Source organism: Bidens hawaiensis, unplaced genomic scaffold (assembly GCF_021521415.1).
Source record: "Bidens hawaiensis isolate Kalapana, Puna unplaced genomic scaffold, B.hawaiensis_p1.1 tig00014347_1, whole genome shotgun sequence".
In the NCBI taxonomy this organism is placed as follows: domain Eukaryota; kingdom Viridiplantae; phylum Streptophyta; class Magnoliopsida; order Asterales; family Asteraceae; genus Bidens; species Bidens hawaiensis.
Genome location: NW_027492239.1, coordinates 104,934 through 127,121, shown reverse-complemented (window position 1 = coordinate 127,121; position 22,188 = coordinate 104,934).

The following is a 22,188-nucleotide window of genomic DNA, read 5'->3' as shown; positions in this document are numbered from 1 at the left end:
TATCGCGGATGAAATACATGAGTTAACACCAAATGTATTCACATGTTTTTAGCGCCCTTTCAATTGTCATTTGGTCATCCAAAATATCTATTTTATTATGCGTTAATAATATACTTATATTTATAAAAAAAGGTATTTATGATAGAAGAAAACTTTCATATCATCATCGTACTCAGTAAATCTCATCAATAACAAAACTATGATAGAGTCTGAGAATGGTAAGACGTAGACATCATTACCTCTACCCCATAGAAATAGAGCGGTTGCTTCCGGTGAGACCCCCGACTCGATAGTAGTTTTGCATCAAGCCTTGGATATAAGCAACATAACACTCAACTATTGGCCGATTAGTGCATGCACCCCTGTCTTTCGGCTATCAACGTCACCACATGATGCTTTCTTAACACTCTGTCACTTTTGACATTATTTTCACGAAATTAGTAAAATAACGTCAAAATTAGTGCAATTTCACTGAGCCCACGCATATATACATTATATGTGCACACCGCAAACAAGGTGTAGAAACTTTGTATTATTATATATAATAATTAAAAAATTTGGTACTGCCAAGTCCTGATTGAGCCACTTGGCGGCACCTTATTGTACCTGACATTTTGTTTTTTGTAACATCTTCAAAATTTTGATCCAAATTTGACAAGTTAGTAAAGTTGAAGGATCAAAATTATTCTCCAAAATAGTAAAAAGAATATTTAAATAAGGAAATAAAATTATTTCATAAGGAAATAAAAATGTTCCATAAATAAGTTTAACCCATGTTAAAGATATGAGAAAAAAAAATCTATCCCACATGTAAAGATGGAGGAAAGTGGAAGCATTCCACATGGGTATAAATAAGGAAGATAAACTCATCCCACATGGAAAGTGGGAAAGATTTGGAAGCTCCTCTCTATCAAGAGATAAATTTTCATAGTAATATTCTTTTTATGCCTAGCATACACCTAGTGGTCCTAGCGGATGGCGCGAAACACACGACGCGCACGGGCGAAGGGCGATGGGCACAATGTGGCGCTTTGATGGCGCACTTTGCACTTTGCACTTCGCATCGTCGCGAGCCGTATTAGTATTTTTGGACAGTGAGAGTTAGCCTCAGACGTAACAAGCTACTAAAAGACAATGGATCAAAAATGAAAAATTGTATCCACGAACCATCGCGATACGCGATGAGTCCAGGAATAAGGCCATCGCGATACGCGATGGTCCGTTATGACTCAACGACACATGTCGCATCCGGGTGACACGTGGCAGACGCTAGGGTTGAGTCATCATGCCACGTGCCTTTCTCCCGCCATCGCGATACGCAACGATTAAAGGGAAGGGTCCATCGCGTATCGCGATGCGACCCAATTTTCGCTATAAAAGGGAGGGTCATGGCACACTTCTCCCACACACCAAAACCTGTCTCTGTAGAATACTTTCTCTCTCTACATCCGTTTTTTGCCTCGACCCGATAATTATATTCCCTCAAACCGACTTGCCTCGAAGTATGTGCCAACAAGTCCCAACAACCGGCGCACCTGGTTTTGCGTGTCAAGCATCTTTTTGTGTGCATAACCTCGTAATGCGTGCCAAGCTCCGAAGTTCCGCCGATTTAAGCCCCAATATACAACATAAGTGCTACCCATACAAGCGTAGGTGTATAAACCATATACCCGCGTAAGGTAGGGGTTATGCCTAAGTAATTATTTTATTATATTTCAAGGCTTAAGACCCTAGTCGAGGGTATAGCCTAGACCTTGATCGAGATTTATAAATACAAAAGTTAAAATTAAAATAATATTTCTTTAAAATTAAGAAATGTAGAATTTTATATACATGAGGTTATAGTTAATTATTATTTCTTTATGATCAAGAAAGATAAGCTTTTACTTACAAAATGTATAGTAAAAATAGTGTTTCTTAAGAAACATAAGATTTTATATACAAAGGTCATAGACAAATGATGTTTCTTCTTGAAGAAGAAACCTACATTATAGATATTTCTTCATGAGAAAGAAACTCAGGACATGATTGGCAAATAAAGATAAAGATTTCATATCAAAATATTTTATTCAAACAAATAAACAATCAAGGTTTAAAGCTATCAAAAGACTAAAGGTCTGTAGCCAGATTAAAAGACGATCCGGGTATTTATATAAACCTATTTTACTATAGGTTAATCATCAATCATTCATAAAGGTTTTCAAACGAGATCACCACATCATTCAGAACAGACAATCACAAGTGAATACGTTAAACCTTTTTTTCTATCAGTCAAGATAAACAGGTTGCTGATCTTAAACAAAGTCAGTCAAATGAGATTACGTGATCTCTAACATAAAGATGTAAGGGATTACGTGATCCCTAATTTTACAAGATAGAAAATAAAAGGAACTCATACCAAGTACACATGTGTTTGGATTCAAACATAATTAGTCTAGTAAATCAATCAAGGCTACGCGGCTGCAGACTAGTAATCATAATAAAGTTCTCCAATGGGCATCAGTTCCCGAAGAACCGTAATTGTGTGTGTATGGAAAGTGGTACAAATCTCAGAAATAAGAGACGTTTCTGCTGAGTTTGTTCAAGAAAACTATCTTGTCAGTCAAAGAAAGATTTATTAAATGTTTTTTGTAACATCACGAAAATATCGGGTCAAAAATATCAAAGTTCAAAAAGTCCAAGGATCAAAAAAGAAAATTTCTGAATTCGCGGCAGATTGCGATACGGGACATACGGCCGATCGCGATACGCGATGGCGCAACGCCATCGCGTATCGCGATGGAGATGTCTGACAACCAGACACGTGTCATGCCACGTGTTAACACGTGGCACACCAGCTGACACGTGTCACCACGTGGCATAAAGCCATGACGCTGTGACACGTGTCCTGCCATGTGTCACAACGTGACATAAAGCTCTGCACGTGTCACCACGTGGCACTGCATCCGCCACGTGGCAAACCTACCTGCGACTCACCATAGCTACATCGCGATATGCGACGGCTATGTCTAAGCCCATCGCGTATCGCGACGGGTCTCAAGAAAAAGTCTATAAATAGCAAGTATCACCATTCATTTTTCACACACCATTTCACACACTCTTTCTCTCTCTAACATCTCTCTAAAAATACCTCGATAAACGTGTACCGACCAACTCGTTTTCCGTAACCATAAAACCCGACATCCTACCTCGTAATCCGTTTCATTAAACCGACAATACCCCGAAATACCGACGAAAATATCTCGAAGTACGTACCGACTCGAGACGACCCGACGTTTCGCCTCGAAGTACGTGCCGACCCGAGACGACCCGACGTTCTGCCTCGAAGTACGTGCCGACCCGAGACAATCCGGCGCTCCGTCTTGAAGTACGTGCCGACCCGAGACGACCCGAAGTGTGTGCCGACGAGATTTGAAGACCGGTGTGCCTCGATTTGCGTGTCAAGGAGGTGTTGATTAAGATTCTCGATATACGTGCAAGCGTCGAAGTGTTGCTCGTGAGTTTAGAAAATAATAAGCCGAACAAGGTAGGCATAATGCCCGAATAAATATTAATAAAATAATAAAGGCTTAGACTCTAGTTAAGGGTATAGTCTATATCTCGAAAATATACAAAAGAAATAAAGGAAAGAAATTATATAAAACGAAAGATAAAAGTAAAAAAAAAAAACTTTATTTTAAATCAATGTTGTAAAAGTAGGTCTCAAAGGCCGATTACTCTCCGAGTACTCACTACAAGGTACGGTGCCGAGGAGAGTTTCTTTAACTCCGCCTAGTTACTAAAAATTGTTCATAGGTGGTCAACATCAATCAGAAATACATCTAACCTGGGCCTAAATTTGACTTAAAAATACAACATAATTCGTATTTCTATAGTATTAAAGAACGAATATCATCTTTTTTTAATTAATGATTAACAATTTTAAGAATAATTTAGTATTTAAAAATGTATTTCTATTATTTATATTGATATTCATTTATTTTGTTATAAATATTAGTAAACTTATGATATTTGAAATATATACAGTACCCAAAAATTATTTTTCTTTATATTTATCATGTCTGAATACTCTCCGAGTACTCCCTCCAATGGGGTCGGCCGCCTAGGGACCGCCTAGCGACTTTTGCAACATTGTTTTAAATAAAGAACGAGTATTATTTAAATAGATTTCAAATAATAATAAAAAGAAAAAGAATAAAGAAATAAATGAAAAGAATCTTTAATAATGAATAAAGATAAAAGTATTATTTAAAGATAATTTAAATAATAAAAATAAGTAATGAATAAATATATATATATATATATATACACATTGTTTTTATTATTAATATAAACTAGTTGAGGTATATATATATATATAAGTATACGTTTTGGAAAACGTAGACGGACTAAAGGTCCGAATATCAGAATAAGAGATATATGATTTGGACTATAAGTTCAAACATATTATAAAAGAAAAGGAAAAGATAAAGGATAAAATAGTTATTGTTGATAATATTATTTGTGTCCACGGATCGATACTTGGTTCTTACCAATACTATTCTACAAATACGATAGGTACACTTGCCTATTTTGTGTGTGTTTAGTCTTAGTAGAAATCACTTTTATACATTTACAACACGATCTTGTGCAAAAGCTAACTCATTCCATCCATCATATTTTAACCACAACGCACACAACACATCAGCTACTATTAGATGGCTCGAGGAGATGGAGTCGATTGTAATTATAAGCAAATGTTCGGATCAAGAGAAGATACAATACTCTGCCCAAATATTCAAGGGAGAAGTCTTAGAATGGTGGAATACGTTGATTGAGTAAGGGACGACAAGTGTTGTACAATCTTTCATGGGAAGACTTCGCCCTTGCATGAAACTGACCAGATCCAAGCCCAATTTCTCAATAATAAGGTTATAGTAACTAACCTCCGCAAATATTCTACCAAGTTCCACGAATATTGTCGCCTCGTTCCCTAGCTGGTTAACCCTGAGTCCAGCAAAGTCTCCCGATACATATAGGGATTTTCGCGGGAAATCCGCGACATGGTGAGGTCACACCTCCCACAAACTGTCGACTCTGCGATGGAGTTAGCCGGTTATCTCATGAGCGGCCTTGTCCCCAATAAGGAGGAAGACAAAAATGTCGTGTCGACCAACGACCAAAGGAGTACTGGAGGAAGCGCCCGATTCAAGGGCAAAAGTGTGAACCAACGCAAGCCAGGATTTAATTCCAACCCTCAATGCAAGACTTGCCAAAGATATCACAAGGGTCGATGCCACTTCGCTCCACCTTCTACCGCAACTGTTTATGAATCATGTCATAGACCCAGTCACGCAACGGCCGATTGCTGGAAGAAGAAGATGACTTGCTACAACTGCAAGGAAATGGGGCACCTCAGCTTTGAGTGCCCTAAAAACAAACCCGCGACTGGTGGTGCAGGTGGAAGTGGTCAAGCCAAGAAAGGCAATGCAAGAGTCTTCGTCCTTGACACTAAAAAGGCGGCCGATATGCTGGAAACCATCACCTGTATGTTCCTAGTCAACGACACTTATGCTATAGTTTTATTTGATACAGGTGCCAACTTAAGTTTTGTAGATTATAACTTTTGTAGTATATTAAACGAACCATTAACAAAACTAAATAAAACTCTAAGCGTCGAGACCGCTAGTGGCGAAATAGTCAAGATCTCCGAAGCCCTTGAAACCGGAAAAATTCTTTTGGCCGGTTACATTTTGCCCATTCAATTGCTACCAATGACTCTTGCTGGTTTTGACATTGTACCTGGTATGGATTGGTTATCAAACAACCATGCTCGTATCATTTGCAATAGCAAAACCGTTGAACTTCAAGCCCCTGATAAACGAACTATTCGAATTGAAGGGGACAAAGACGCTGGCTAAGTTAGCATGATTTCCATGATTAGGGCTAACAAGTGTTTGAATCAAGGATGCTTAGCATTCATGGCCTACATCACCGAAGAAACCAAACCAAAGGAAATAAAAGACGTTCCCATTGTTTCCGAAATCTCCAATGTCTTTCCCGACGAACTTCCTGGAATCCCTCCCGGTCGTGAAGTAGAGTTTAGAATGGATCTTATTCCTCGTACTGCTCCAATCGACAAAGCCCCGTATCGTTTAGCCCCAACCGAAATGATAGAGTTGAAGAAACAACTCGATGAATTGTTTGAGAAGAGTTTCGTCCGACCGAGTTCATCACCGTGGGGAGAACCAATTTTATTAGTCAAAAAGAAAGATGGATCCATGAGGATGTGAATCGACTACAGAGTGTTGACCAAAGTAAAATCAAGAACCGCTATCCACTCCCTCGAATCGTTGATATTTTTAACCAACTCCAAGGTGCTAGCTATTATCCAAAAATCGATCTTCGTTCTGGTTACCTACCATCAACTTAAAGTTCAATATGAAGATATTCCGAAAACTGCATTCCGAACAAGGTATGGACATTATGAGTTCATGGTCATGCCATTTGGACTTACTAATGCTCCAGCTGCATTCATGGATATGATGAATCGAATCTGCAAGCCTTACTTGGATAAATTTGTTATCGTATTCATCGACGACATATTTATTTACTCCAAGTCTAGGGTTGATCATGAAACTCACCTCCGAACCTTACTTGAATTACTAAGAACCGAGAAGTTGTACGCCAAATTCTCAAAATGCGAATTTTGGCTTCCCGAAGTACAATTTCTTGGACATGTCATAAATGTAAACGGTATTCAAGTTGATCCTGCTAAAATTGAGGCCATTTCAAAGTGGGAGATTTCGAAGTCGCCAACCGAGATTTGAAGTTTCATAGGTTTAGCTGGCTATTATCGAAGGTTCATCGAAAATTTATCTCGAATCGCTGTTCCCCTAACTTCTTTGACTCGTAAAAACATTAAATATGAATGGGGACCCAAACAACAAGAAGCGTTCAATATACTTAAACAGAAACTCACCCAAGCACCTATACTGGCTTTGCCAAAAGGTACTATTTTGTAGTCTTTAGTGACGCATCTCATTCCGGTTTGGGATGAGTACTAATGCAACGCATGAAAGTGATCGCATGCGCCTCTCGCCAACTCAAGGTACACGAAAAGAATTCCACAACTCACGATATAGAGTTAGGCGCCATAATCTTTGCATGAAAGATATGGAGGCACTATCTCTATGGAGTAAGATTTATCATGTATACCGATCACAAGAGTTTGAAACACATATTCGATCAAAAAGAGCTATACGCGTCAACGACGCTGGATGGAAACTCTAAATGACAACGATTGTGAGATAATCTATCACGAAGGCAAGGCTAACGTTGTAGCCGATGCCTTAAGTCGTAAGGAACATGAAAAGCCGAAAAGAGTCCGAGCGTTAAGATTAGAACTTTAAATTGACCTCTTTGAACAAATCAAATCCGCTCAAATTCAAGCGATTAATGAAAACAAGATTTCCGATGAAAAATGAAACGGCACCATTGACTTGTTAGTCAAGGGAGACGATGGCATCCTTAGAATGTGAAACTGAATTTGGGTACAAGTTGTTGGAGACTTGCATGAGAAGATTATGAAAGAAGCTCACAAGTCCAAGTACATGATGCACCCCGACAGAACAAAATGTACCAAAATCTCAAGCCAAACTACTGGTGGAATGGGATGAAAAGGGACATCACTTCCCATATTGCGAAATGTCTAACTTGTTTAAAATTCAAGGATGAACACCAAAAGCTTTCGGGATTGCTTCAGCAACCCGAACTTCCCGTATGGAAGTGGAGTTAATAACGATGGACTTTGTCACGAAACTCCCGAAAACGACTCGACAACATAATGTTATTTGGGTTATTGTGGATAGGTTAACAAAATCCGCACATTTCATACACATTTATGAATCGTACTGAATGGATAGATTAGTGCGAATCTATGTGAAAAACATCGTTTCTTTGCATGGAGTACCATTGGCTGCAATCTCTGATCGAGACAGTCGTTTCACGTCTCACTTCTGGAAAAGCTTCCAACAAGCGTTAGGCATAAAGCTAAACCTTAGCACCACCTATCATCCGCAAACATATGGGCAAAGCGAAAGGACAATTCAAACTTTGGAAGACATGCTCCGCGCTTGTGTGATAGTCTTAGGTGGAAGTTGGGATGACCACTTACCCCTAATGAAATTTTCATATAATAATAGTTATCACACAAGTATTCAAGCCGCACCGTTCGAAGCATTATATGGTCGTAAATGTAGAACGCCCGTGTGCTGGTCTGAAACCGGAGACAATCAATTATCTGGACCCGAGGTAGTCCAAGAAACCACCGACAAAATTTTACAAATCCGCGAACGACTTAAGACGGCACGTGATCGCCAAAAGAGTTATGCCAATGTCGGTCGTAAGCCGTTCGAATTCAATTTTGGTGACAAACTTCTTTTGAAAGTCTCGCCATGGAAAGGCGTGGTTCGCTTCGGGAAGAAAGGTAAACTTAGTCCACGATTCGTAGGGCCATTTAAGATAATCGAGCGAATTGGGACTATTGCATACCGTTTGTGGCAACCCGATTAAATGCAAGGGATACACGATGTATTCCATGTCTCAAATCTGCACAAATGTCTAACTGATGAACCTTAGATATGCCGCTAAAAGACGTTGAAATCAATGAGAACTTAAAATTCATAGAAAAACCAATTCAAATTGAAGATTCGAAACTAAAGAAGTTAAAAAGACGAACATTGAAAATCGTAAAAGTTAAATGGGACTCACGAAGGGGACCCGAATACACTTGGGAACTCGAATCCGAAATGAAAAAGAAATACCCCCACTTATTCTAACGAAGCAATCTCGAGGACGAGATCTATTCTAAGGTGGGGAGGATGTAACACCATGAAAATATCGGATCAAAAATACCAAATTCCAAAGTCCAAGGACGAAAAGTATAAAATTTTGTTTTCCTGACCCATCACGCTACGCGATGGATCAGAGGACAAGCCCATCGCGTATCACGATGGGCATGGTTATAAACCCAATGATGGGCGGTGACGCGTTACGCGATGCACCAAAGATCCAACGTCATCGCGTATTGCGATGACGTGATCGGACATGCTTTGACACGTGTCCACCTGTGGCACACCGTCTACCACGTGTGGCCACGTGGCACAACGTCTGCCACGTGTCACCACGTGGCAAAACTACCATATGCGTCATCTAGCCTAGTCGCGATACGCAACGGCGGTTCCTTAGGCTCATCGCGTATCGCGATGTTATAAAATATTATTAATAGATCCGATGATCCATCGCGCTACGCGATGGATCCCTTGCAAGGTCCATCACGTATCGCGATGGGTCACCAGAACTTTGCCTATAAATAGAAAGTCCGGGTTTCATGTTTCTCACACCAAAATCAGCTCACTCATCTCTCTCCAACATCTCTCTAGAAACCTCGTAAAGCGTGCCCTCGACCGCCTCGACTTTCATGCTCAATAAACTTGTTATTAGTGCCAAACCGAAGTTATTCCGAATCACCAACAACATTACCTCGAAGTATGTGCCAAACCGAGATGACTCGACAAGCCACCTCGAAGTACGTGCCGATCAAGAAACGAAGATTTGGTGTACATCGATAAGCGTGCAAAAGTGTTGATCAAGAAGTTCGAGAAAACGAGACGACGTCGAAGTGCTGCTCGATTTTCTAAGAGTGTTATAAGCCAACCAAGGTAGGCATAATGCCCGAATAAAATAATAATAAAATATTGAAAAGGCTTAAAACTCAAAGTAGAAGAAATACTCGATACCTCGATAATAAAAGAAAATATAACAAAGAAAAGAAAGGAAAGAATATGAATATATATATATATATATATCAATATGAGTATATATAATTCTTTGTTATTGATTATTATTATTTAAGTAACTATGAAAACTTTTAAATAATAAAGAAAAGAAAATATACATTTCTTAGAGAAGAAGAAACGTAGGGTTTTACAGAAAAATAAGATTTAATTAAAGGTTTGTCTTATAAAAAGAAAAGTAAATTAAAAGAATGACTTTTAATTTATAAAAGAAAAGAAAAGAAAATATTTTTATCTAAGGTTTTAAAGTCGGGGTAAATATTATAAAAAGACTAAAGGTTTTAAGCCGGATTGTATATCCGACTAACAAAAAGTTATACTCGTACTATAGGTGAGAGATAGCAAGGGAAAGACCCTCGGAACAAGTGATCTTAAAACATTAAACGGGAACTTTTATCAAATTAACGGTGGTTTTGTAATTAAAACAAGTGATCTTAAAACATTAAACGGGAACTTTTAATCCGTCTTTTGTGTATGTAAATATTATATTTTAATCCACATGTTTTAAAGACTTCCTCTTTTAATACATAACTCTGATTTATTTACAAATGTGGTACCAACTGTTGTTCGCACGACCAGGCCGAAGATGAGGGTGTGAAAGTAACCGTATGTTTAACGAAAAACTTAGGCAAATCGACAACCATATCATCAACAACTTGTTTAGGGATTTAATGAATGATGAGGGTGAGAGGGTTAGGTTGATTATAGGGGGTTTTTTAGTAGGGACGGCCGGAGGGTAGGGTGAGGACTGAGGCGGCCCCAGGCCCACTCCCTCCACGGGCCCAAGGTTTTTTTTAAATATTATATTTTTTAACTTGACTATATGAACTACCTTTCATATGGCTGACTGTTAAAGTAAAGATAGAGAAGAAAAGAGTAGAGAAAAAAGATAATGGGGTTTCCGCGACCTTACACTATGCTTTGTAATGAAGAATTGTGACACTCGTCAATTTCAGGTTAACTCCGTTAATCCAAACTCCGTTAATTCAAACTCAAGATCACACGAACTATAACGTTACATTTAAATTAGGGTTTAAAGGACGCATGACAATCATAACACAAGTAGTCTTTCGGAGTTTCACCAAATCACCCACGAGTCGACTCAAACCGTTGGTGAACAAACAATAAATATTATAATACGTACTATGTTGCGATAATATATGTTATGTGACTACGTGCTTGCATGTGTAACGTTATATTGTGGATGAAAAGGTCTATTTTGTGCTAGAATTAAGTAAGCTAGAAGGTTAAGGGCTAAAGTGTAACTTGGATATTTATATAAAAAACATTAAAATAATAAACCGTAATTTTCTCCTTCCCTCCTTCTCTTCGTCGACGGCAGCCCTCCCCCTCCCCCTCTCTTGATCGATTTTCCACACACACACACATATTAGTAATTTACAAGCTTGTTTGAAGGTCCAAGGTGCTAACTAGGTAATCAAACACACTCTCTAACCTATCCTATTGATTATTTACATCATTGAGCATGTTAATCATAAACCCTAATTGTTAAACATGTTGATTATTTATATGCTAGGGTTGTATGCATGATTGTTAGTTCATAGGTTAATAGTTGTTGAGTTTTTGATGAAAACTGATGCTGGACAGATTCATAATCGCATGTTAAAACAACTGTAACTTGATGTTAATGATGTTTTTGGAAGTGATTATTGATTCTATAATGTAGTAGGTCGAGTCTAGTTTCTAAAGAGTCTAAGTTTGTAATTTTTGGACGTGTGAAAGTTAGTTTTTATTAATTTACAAATTTGTTGTGCAAGTCTAATTCAGGAAGCCTTCTGGTAGGCTGTTTTGCGATTAGTATATCTCACAAGAGACAAGACCAATTGAGTTGATTCGACTTCTTGAAGTTAATAATTTGAGTGAGGAATCTATACCAATTGGCCTTGAATTAAATGGATTAGCCATGCAACGGTAATAGCAAATAGCATTATGTTGCGCATGATAATGACTGTTGTGTGCTTACTGTGTTGTTTTGATCATAATGAGAAAACCGTATGTGATAAAAATATAATAAAAATATTCTTGGAAACCTAACTCAATTTTGATTCTGTGATTATTTTTGGTGATTTTACTTACATGTTATGATTTATGAAATAGAGGAATCTTGAAGTGTTAAAATCTGTCTAGGTAACTTAGCTACTGTATTCCTTGAATTAACATGGAAAGTGATTAATTGATCGATGTTTGCTATGTGTTTGACATATTTGCCCGTGTGGGAGATAATTTATTGATAATGTACCATGGTAACACTAAACACTATACTTTTTCACACATGTAACTTATCACCAACGTCTTTGTCGAGTCGCACTTATTTCACAAACGAAACACAAACGCATCTCATGCATAAATTTTATGTGTCGAGTCTAGAGACTCACTCGTAGTTACACTTAGAAATCTCATTTTGTTTTTAGAGCACTAGTGAGGATTTCTGTGACGCACGCTTTTCTCAGATGTTTTAGTTAACTTCGCAAACAGTGAGTTTCACAGCCCCTTTTACTCTTTTATCACCTTTATTAGGGGGAGATAACATACTCCTACGATTTAGATTTTGTTATTCATTGTATATCACTTGTAAGGCTAAGTGGCAAACAAACCAACTAAGTCCTTCTGAACATCGAACCGGTTAATATTTGGATAATAGCGAGTCACCTTTGAGTAGTACTACTGGGTTTGACAAACCCCACCCAACTCTAAACTCGACTGTAGGTTGAGTGGGTGTAATTTTGGCTAAACATTACCATGGTCGTCGTTGACATGGTGGCAAGACAATCATTAAACAGACAGCTTCGGTGTCGAACACTTAGTAATACATTCTTGATAGGTTAGCTACCTATTGATATATAATTGACTTAACACTATCTGGTAACGCTAAAACGCAACGCTTAATTTATGTAAACCTGTGAACTCACCAACCCTGTGTTGACACTTTTAGTATGTTTATCTCAAGTAGTCGAGGCGGGGCGAGCGGTATAGGACATGCATTCTCTGAACACCATTGTTTTAAACTTCTTTTAATCTTTATCATGATAACTGTGTTTTAAGTCGTCCTGTGTGGCGCAACTATTTGCATTACAGTTTTACGCTTCTGCACTTTTACTTAAGAATTGTTTGTCTTGGTGGTTTTTGAAAACTTTAAATATGGTGTTTGATATAACTAATTATTCTGATCCTGTAAGTTCACACCCTCTGACGGTAAAACTCCTTTAGTGGATTTTGAGGGTGTAACAGAATAGAATTGTGCTTTGCTAAGAGCAAGATGGATAAGAAAGAAGATAGATAAAATAGTTTAAAATAAATGTGGACATCTAATCTAATAGGCTTAAAAAAACCTAAAAAGCTGACTTGTTAAAAGAGAAAGGCAAATGGTACAGTCCTATTTTAATCCTCTGTTCAAATAGTTGTTTTATTATTATTATTATTATTATTATTTATCATTAAAACTTTTCTTATGAGTAACTTTTTTTTCATTATAATTCATAAGCTTTTATTTATTTGATTATGACTCTAATATTGAAATTAAACCCGTTTACATCAGACATTTATATATAGGTTTATCATCATTTTTAAATGCACATTAATGATTAAATTGGGAGGAGAAAACTTTTTTTAGGCCCAGTTCCATCAGCGCCCTAGGCCCTAATTTTTTTGAAAACTTTTTTTAGGCCCTGTGTTTGAGTGAACTTTTAAATTTGCTTTTTTGTTTTAGGAAATAAAAGACATTTTTGAAAAGCTCCAATTTGAAGCTTTGAGGGGAGCTTTGCCAAGCCTCTTTTGCTTTTCAACAATTAAACAAGTAAATAAGCTAGTTTTAAAAGCTTACCCCAAACACCCCTAAAACACAATGTTGTGTTTTTCAGCTACATAACAAAAGTATTATTAGTTTTTATGTTTCTCAATGGTATTTTATAATAAAGTATGTGTGTTTATGTTACTGTGATTTAAACTAAAGCTTTGATTATTGTGTTTTTCACTTGTTTGTCATCTCTTAAACACAATACTTAAAACACAATAATCAAGTTCGTTGTGATTTTGTTTTTATTCATATACATTGATATTAGGGTAAATTATTCTTAAAAAAATAAGAAGGGTGAGAAGGTTTTATAGCCACAAAAAAAAACCTTTAAAAAATAATAAAAAATTAATAAAAAAGGCATAACTCAAATTTTAATAAAATAATGAAAAATGTAAAAACACAAAAATGTTGACACCTTCTTTCTTGTTATTAAAAAATAACTCGAAAAAGACAAAATGTTGAGTGAAATATATCAATGTGTCTTTATGTTTATCATTTTATTTTGAGTTTATTTTTGTCATTGATTGTGTCTTTTTTTCTTGATATTGTGTCATACTACTCAACATTGTGTAATATTTTGTTTGGCATTGAGTTATATTTTGCGATTTATTGTGTCTTTTTCTATTTATTATTGTGTTGTTTGCTCATTTTGGCATTGTGTCTTTTTTTCTCAGCATTGTCTTTTCGTCGTTTTTTTTTGTGGAACGTGAATGACTGGGGAAACATTTTGGTTTTTAATTTTTTTCGTTTTTTATTTATATATTGAGATGTTTTTTTTTGAATTTTTAGGGTTTTTTGTTTGGCAACAAATCATTCACACCTTTCTCATTTTTGTCTCCCTTTTATATTTTAACTTTAGACAAAATGGCAAAACAGGTCCTTTATGTTTGCACATTTCGTCATTTGACATCCGTTGACAAACTTAATGACACAAGACATCCTTTATATTTGGAAACTCTATCACGTTTTCTCCTTTAACCCTAACCCAGTTAAGTTTTTTCGTTAAATCTGGTCACGTTTTTTATTTAATAATTAAAATAAAAACTCTATCCCTCTCTCTTTCTCTCTCTCTCTCTCTCTCTCTCTCTCTCTCTCTCTTTCTCTCTCTTTCAACCATTTTGTCACACCCCGACTTAGGGCCTAAAAGTGTGACCACTAGTTGATACTTTTTGTTGTAAATATATCAGAGTTTATGGGTTAATTTTAGCAGAAGACTTAAAGTTGATTTAATATATTAATTTACATTGAAAAGTTACGTGGGAATTAAATACACAAGCATTTGTTTACAAAACACTAGTTCATATTACAAGGATTTCATTTATCAAAAATCGAGCCATCTTGTAACGCGCTTCTATTCCATGATGACTCCAATCCTTGCTATAGCACACTACTAATTAGTTACCTGCATGGGTGGAAAAATACGTCGGCTATGTGCTGGTGAACACGTATGACTCTATAAATATTTAAAGTACAATTTGTAAACGGCGTTGTTGTGACGGTGGCGTGGTAAGCCAGCGGTGATGGTGGTGGTCAGGTGGCCAGATTTAATAGTCGTCAGAGATGGAGTTTTTCTTTTTGGGGGGGGGGGATTGATTGCTTGTGGTGGTGACGGCGACATGTGTTGGTAGTGATAAGCGGTGGTGGTGTTGATGTTGGTGTTGGGGTAGGTGGTAGAGGTGGTGGCCAGAGGAGTGGTGGTTAACATGAAGAAGAAATGGAGATGAGGATGAATGTTGGTGGGATGAGTATTTTTTCAAAAGGCTAAATCTTTAGTCTAATTACACAAACAGTCCTTAAAGGGGTAAAATGACCATACTGCCCTCATGTGCAAAGCATATGACCATATTGAACGAAAAAAATTCAACTGGGTTAGTACCAAAGAGACGTAACGTGAACAGAATTTGAAACATGAAATATGTCTTGTGTCATTAAGTTTGTCAAAGGACGTCTAATGAAAAAACGTGCAAACACAGAGGACCTGTTTTGCCATTTTGCCTTAACTTTATACTTGATATTATACTCGTTTTAAAGATTATAAAATATTCATTTTTATAATATAACTAGTTTTTCTTCCCGGCTCGTTGCGCCTGAGCAGCTGACAAATCCCAACGTTGAAACCCGGGTTTTAGTAAAACCCGAGCGTAGCGGCGATGAGTCGACACGAATTTGGTCAGTATCCACTGCGATACTAACACCATTGGTAAAATTTGAGAGTTAAAAGCCAAAAAATTAATTCTTCAAATGAACATATAAAACATATAAAAAAACAAATATTTAAGACGATGTTTATTTGGTTGGCAAACTGGGCGGTGGTAGGACCCAAGCGTTGTCGGTCCCGAGCATTGAGGCAGTTACTTGACACGAATTCGGTCGGTTTTGATTATGCACCTTATGGTACCGGAAGTAAAAAACAAAAAAAAATATAAAACTTGAGATGGAGCAACGACCAAATTGGGGGGGGGGGGGGTAGGTCAGTTGGCTTTGTTGATCATGGGCTTTAAATAAGGTAGCGAGTCTGCACGAACTCGGTCAGTTCCTTAAAATTTGTTATGGTCCCAGAACTAAAACAAAAAAATGACATTTGGTCGATTTCATTACGTTTATTATGGTAACTGAACTAAAAAAATAACCGACCAATACGGTGCCGCCAAGTGGCCCAATCGGCAATTAGCGGTGTGACATTCGTCAATTTCGGGTCTCGATTCGTATTCGTTTTGTAAACTTTATTGATGTAAACCGACCTGTTTTGTAAACCGAAACCTTGGATATAATCAAAATGATGGATTTTATGTTACAATATTATTTTACACTTGTTGGGTCTTGAAAACATTCAATTCGTTCTTTAAAACGCTTAAAAATCACTTAAAACGAACTTCGGGGGCCAAAACCGCCATTTTTGAAAGTTCAAAAATCAGAAATATACCCCGTCGCGCCCCGCGACGGGGGACACCCTATCCAGTTGCGTAGCGCGGCGGCGACTTCAGACTTGCACTCGTTTTGGTTGTTTTGTGTTCGTTTTTGACCCTTTTTTGCATGAAAATTCTTGTGCTTAACACCCATCGTTGACCCAACTCAATCCCCTATATATACACACCCTTTCCCCCTCATTTACACCTGCTACAACTCCAATTTCTCTCCCAAATTTAAAGATCTTAAGGTTATTTTCATTGTGTTCTTGAAGGTTTGACTTCCAAAAGTCAAACTGAGTTTAATCTTTAATTTTAACTTGTTCATCTAACATTTCTAACACTTGAATATGGTGGTACAAAATATATATAATACACACCACTTGTTTCCTTTGGTAGTTACTTCTCCGACTCCGGTTGGTTAAGTTTCGGACCTCGTAAGGCAAGGCTTCATGGAGGACTTCGTGTTCTTGATATATATACACACACATAACTTGTTTGCACATACTAACCATGTCTAACATCTGCTCATTTAGTTTATTTACCTTATTTACAAGTTCCGTGGTTATGGGTTTAAGAGCCTATGCTTCGGTTCGACCGCAAATAGCTCTAAACCGGAAACCGAACTTTTGCTTAGTAGTTTGGTTAAAAATAGTTGTTTAAACATGTTTAATGTCAGATTTGAGTTTCTAAAATCATTTTTGCAAGTTATTTGATATTAAGCATGTGGAATCCATCTATGAACTCGTTGGGAGATGGAAACCGAACCAAACCGAAACTTTTGCTTAAAAGACTTGTTGTTAACTTTGTAGTTGTAAAACTTAAATATTTCTTATTTATGAATTATTATACAAGATATATGATATTTGGGCATGTGTAGACCATCAAGGAACATATTGTGAGATGGAAACCTAACCAATCCGACTTTTACTCGCTTAAGACACACAAGTGTGTTTTTAGCTATCAAGACTTGTATATTTCTTTAAAAATAGTTTACAAACTGATTTTAATTATTTTCTTAAGTACTTGGAAATGTTGGATCCAACTTGGTCTCATAACATAGTTGGACCAACAAAACTGAACACTCGCTTAACGTGCGTTGTTAGTTCTAAAACAATAGATCTACATACTTGGTTAAGTGTTATTATGTTTTAATGAGTTACCTCATAATAATTAATATTTTGGAAAGTTGACTTTGGGTTTGACCATTTGTCAAGACCCGAATCGACAACCCGAACACTAGTTAAAAACTCGTTTTAGTATTTTTGTCCCAATGGAACTTGCATTATAGCATTTTTCCCACCTTATTCCTTAACATTGGTTAAGTAAATATTAAGGTTAGATACTTTAACCCGGTTTTGAGCAAACTCACATTTTTAAAGGGTTATTATTATATATTCTTAAATAGTTATATTTTAAACCTCGAACTTTAAATTGTTTACTTTTTGCAACAATTATTTTATTTAAAGATCTTCAAGGTAACCTTTCTAAATCCAAGACTTCTTTTATTTTAGGCTGCATACGTTAACTCGTCGTTCCGGCAAATCTCCAAATAATCAATCTTTCAACTTTATTACTTGAAAGTGAGTAACTTCATACCCCATTTTCTAACTTTTGTTTTGGGGGTGAAATTTCATATTATCTAAACTAAATGTTTTATACTTGGGTCTTAAACCACAAACATTGTTGTATACTTTACTTAACTACTTACTCTATTTGGTGTTCTATGCTTATATGCCTATGTGTTTATTGCTTTCGGTTGGTTGAATATATAAATCCTAGACTACTTGGCATCCCCTTGTAGCAAGGTGTAACATCCTAATTTTGGTTATAATAATAATATAAATTTCGTCTATTTTATAGTGGTTCGTTATCGGTTTAGATAAATAGAATACGAGTTGGGCTAGTGTTGGGTAAATGAATATGGGTTATGGACTTGGGCTAGGAAAGAAAGAAGGAAAGACCATGGGCTTAAGCCTATGATCCATAAATATATAAACCCTTAATCACCATTTAATCCTCATTCACACATATTCCATACACCACCCAAAACACACACTTAAGATTTCTCTCTAGTTCTTCCTTTCTCTAAGCCGAAACCAAGAAGGAAAACGATCTCGACCCGAGGTAATACTAGTATGATGTTTTATTTACTTAAACCCATTAGATATGGTCACGAAACGACGAGCTGACACCGTTAAACCGTTTAAGTCACGAGACCCGGATGGAATCGGGTATAAATCGAACCTAAGATGAGCTAAGGGATCACCCTAGCTCAGATCCGGATCGAACGGGACGAAAAACGATGAAAAACGGTGTAAAATGGGGTAAACCGCGTTTTTCCGGCCACCGCCCTGTTTTTTGGCACGGCGGCGCCGGAAAGGCGGCTGGGTATTTAAGGATGTCAGAAAATGTTTCTGACATTCTCTGACAAACCCTAACCCTAATTCGTTAACAAATTAGGGGCGATTCGTCAAGTAATTCGTTAAAGAAAGCATAGCGAACTAGCTTCAGTTCATGTTCAATTCATTAAGGGAAAAGACAACGAATCACCCTTGATTCGTTATAGTCATTCGTTAAAGGAGATGACGAATTGGAAGGTCCAATTCGTTACATGGACTGATTCGCTACATGAACTGGTTCGTCAAGGACCAGTTAGTTATAAGGTCCAGTTCGCTTAATAACCAGTTCGTTAAAGGGTTCAATTCGCTACATGGACCAGTTCGTTATGATAACCTAATTCGCTAAGACCAAAGTAGCGAATTAGAAGTTTAATAAAATGGCAGAATAGTCCCTGGACATATAAAAGAATGGTTTATGTACAAAGAAGCCCTTGAACTTTTAAGTTAGCTAAATAAATAATGATTCAAAATTTTAATGGAAAATGTGTTAAGACAGTTAATGGAAATAAATTTTTTCCAAGCTGATCTGGCAGCTTGACCCCAGCCAGGGGCTCTGCCCCTTGGACCCTGCTAGGGGTTGCCGCCCCTAGACCCCGCTGCCAGGGGCGTTGCCCCCGGACCCCTGTTCGTTGAGGGTAATAATTAGGACTAGAAAGACAATAAGTAGTGATAGTTAATTGATACGTGTAATTGTTATACAGTTAGTCGTGCACAGCTCAAGAAAGGAATTACCATAAACGGTGAACGTAACCGACTTCAGGTGAGTTTCTAGCCCCATTCCTTGTTATGTTTTCGGGGCTGTGTGCATACTCGATGTGATTAGTTAATACACTTATCCTAAGTGATAAGTTTATGCCATATATGTATTACGTGAAATGTATAAATGATTTCTTGTCGGTACATGAACGATCTTCGGAATTGCATGTACTGCCAGGAAATGGTTGATGTTATATGTATGTTGTAAGATGAAGAATGAATGATGTATGTATGAAACTTACGATTATGTATATAGAAAAGTATGTTATAAAGGTATAGAAGAGAGGGTACCGGACCCTAATAATATCCGAGGATGGAGGGTACCGGACCCTAATAATATCCGAGGATGAAGGGTACCGGACCCTAATAATATCCGAGGTGTGTAGGGCGAATGCTCTTTATAACGTAAGGTTAGTTATGAATGTATATGAAATAATGATGGACAGGTTAAGTATGTAATGCGTACCTTCGGGCACGTATATGTGTATGTAAAGTAAGTCATGTGATTAACTAGAACTCACTCAGCGTAGCTGACTTGTAGTATGCACGCAGGCAAATAGGTTGAGGCAGCTCGCATGATTGAAGACACATGGCATGGAATCGAAGACACTGGCATCTCGAAGAAATGTTATGATGTTTTTAAAGACTATGTTTAATGTTTAAATAACTACGAATGTTCGTTAAGATGAGATTTGACAGTTATGTAATATATTATGGTTGAGGTTTTCTATTCCGCGTAAAGTTTTAATTAACTCTGATATTTAGAACTGTGTTTATGAGTAAATCCAACGTCAAAATGTGAGGCACTGGTAACGGGGCCTTACACAAGGTGTCGTTAACGTAATGCAATTAACGATAATCTATTAAATCCTAGACTATTTGGTATCCCCTTATAGTTAGGTGTCGCTAACGTAATTTTATTAGCGATTTTATCCAAATTTTGGCTTTTATTTATTGTTTCGTATACTAGTTTGTGGATCTTTCTTACTATATACTATTGTTGCTCAAACTTATGAATTGCTCACCAACCGTTGTGTTGACAAACTTTATTTTATGAAATGTTACAGGTTTGCATCTAGGTTGATTATGAAGTTCGGTGAAGAAACCGTCACAAATACCGTTAAGATATTAGCAAAAATGAACAATATTTGATTTGCTATATTTTGTTATATTTTGTTGTATTTGACTTATGAAAATTTGGTTATGTGACATTTTCGATGTTGTGAAATGAAATGAGTTTGTTAAATATAGTCGCTTTAAATAGTGTCATGCGCTTATGAGCAATCATTGCACCCCGGCATGTTCCGCCGCCTTTGGTCGGGGTGTGACAGCTTGGTATCAGAGCCTTGACAATAGGATAGGTGGTTAGACGTAACGACCTAGTATTGTTATGCTTAGGGTCCTATGCGTGTCTTTATACGTGTTTACTCTATAATTGATTGTTCATATCGCATGTTATTTATTTATAAACTTGTTTAAAATTCACCAATATCCTAAATGTTCACATACACACACTTTCTTAGTATTTCCAAGGTATCCTTACCTTAAAACGCAAAAAGTAGATTTTCAATGTGTTTTATGGATTACAAGATTAACTTGGATCCCGTTGTTTCAAATCCCTTAAAGGTTGCGTTTATATCGGGTTTGTAGCCATCATAGAAAACGAGACACTATAAAATGACCATTTGACAAAAAGATTCCAAGGATCGAAGGTGATTTACTTACATGGGATGGTTGAGTTATAGTGCTCGTTTTCTAGGCCATAAACCGTGTTATAAATGCCAATTCTTTAGGTAGTCGAATGCGAGCGTTCCGGTCGACATCCTAAATTTCGGTGTTAAAACAATAGGACTATGGTGATTTCGTGGACTAGTGTTTTGGCATGACGTTGTATCTCAATTTATTGTGTTATCATTGTTATTTGAGTCTAAAACATGAAAAGGTCGCGGTGGTTACGTGCACATGTTTAGACTCCAACGTGGTGTTTTATAAAACTTTTTTTTAGTGTTGGAATATCGAGTCATGGTGATTTCATGCACGGTTTTTCCGGCTCTACAAATCTCTAATTTTCAAGCTTTAACCATCTCAAAATCATTTACGTTTTGTTTACGGTTTGTTATTTATAAACAAAGTTTTATATTTTATCTAACACTAACATCTCCTCCATACTAACTCTAGGATTCACAAATCAAAAAATCGAAATCTTATTTTATTTTATTCACCTTTATATTCATTTCCTTTTACCCAAAACTTATCCCATTTTCTTTATAAATTTTTAGCATGCCTCCGCTAAGACGCCAACCGCGAAAGAACTCCACCCGACGCATGGCCGCTTTCGTCGCCAAACAAATGGCCGCTGTGATTCCCGAACTTATAACCCAAATCCAAGCTACACTACCCGCACCCGTTGTTGCACTCGTTGAACCCAAACCCGCATGTTACCTACTTAAGCAATTTACTAGTGCCAACCCGTC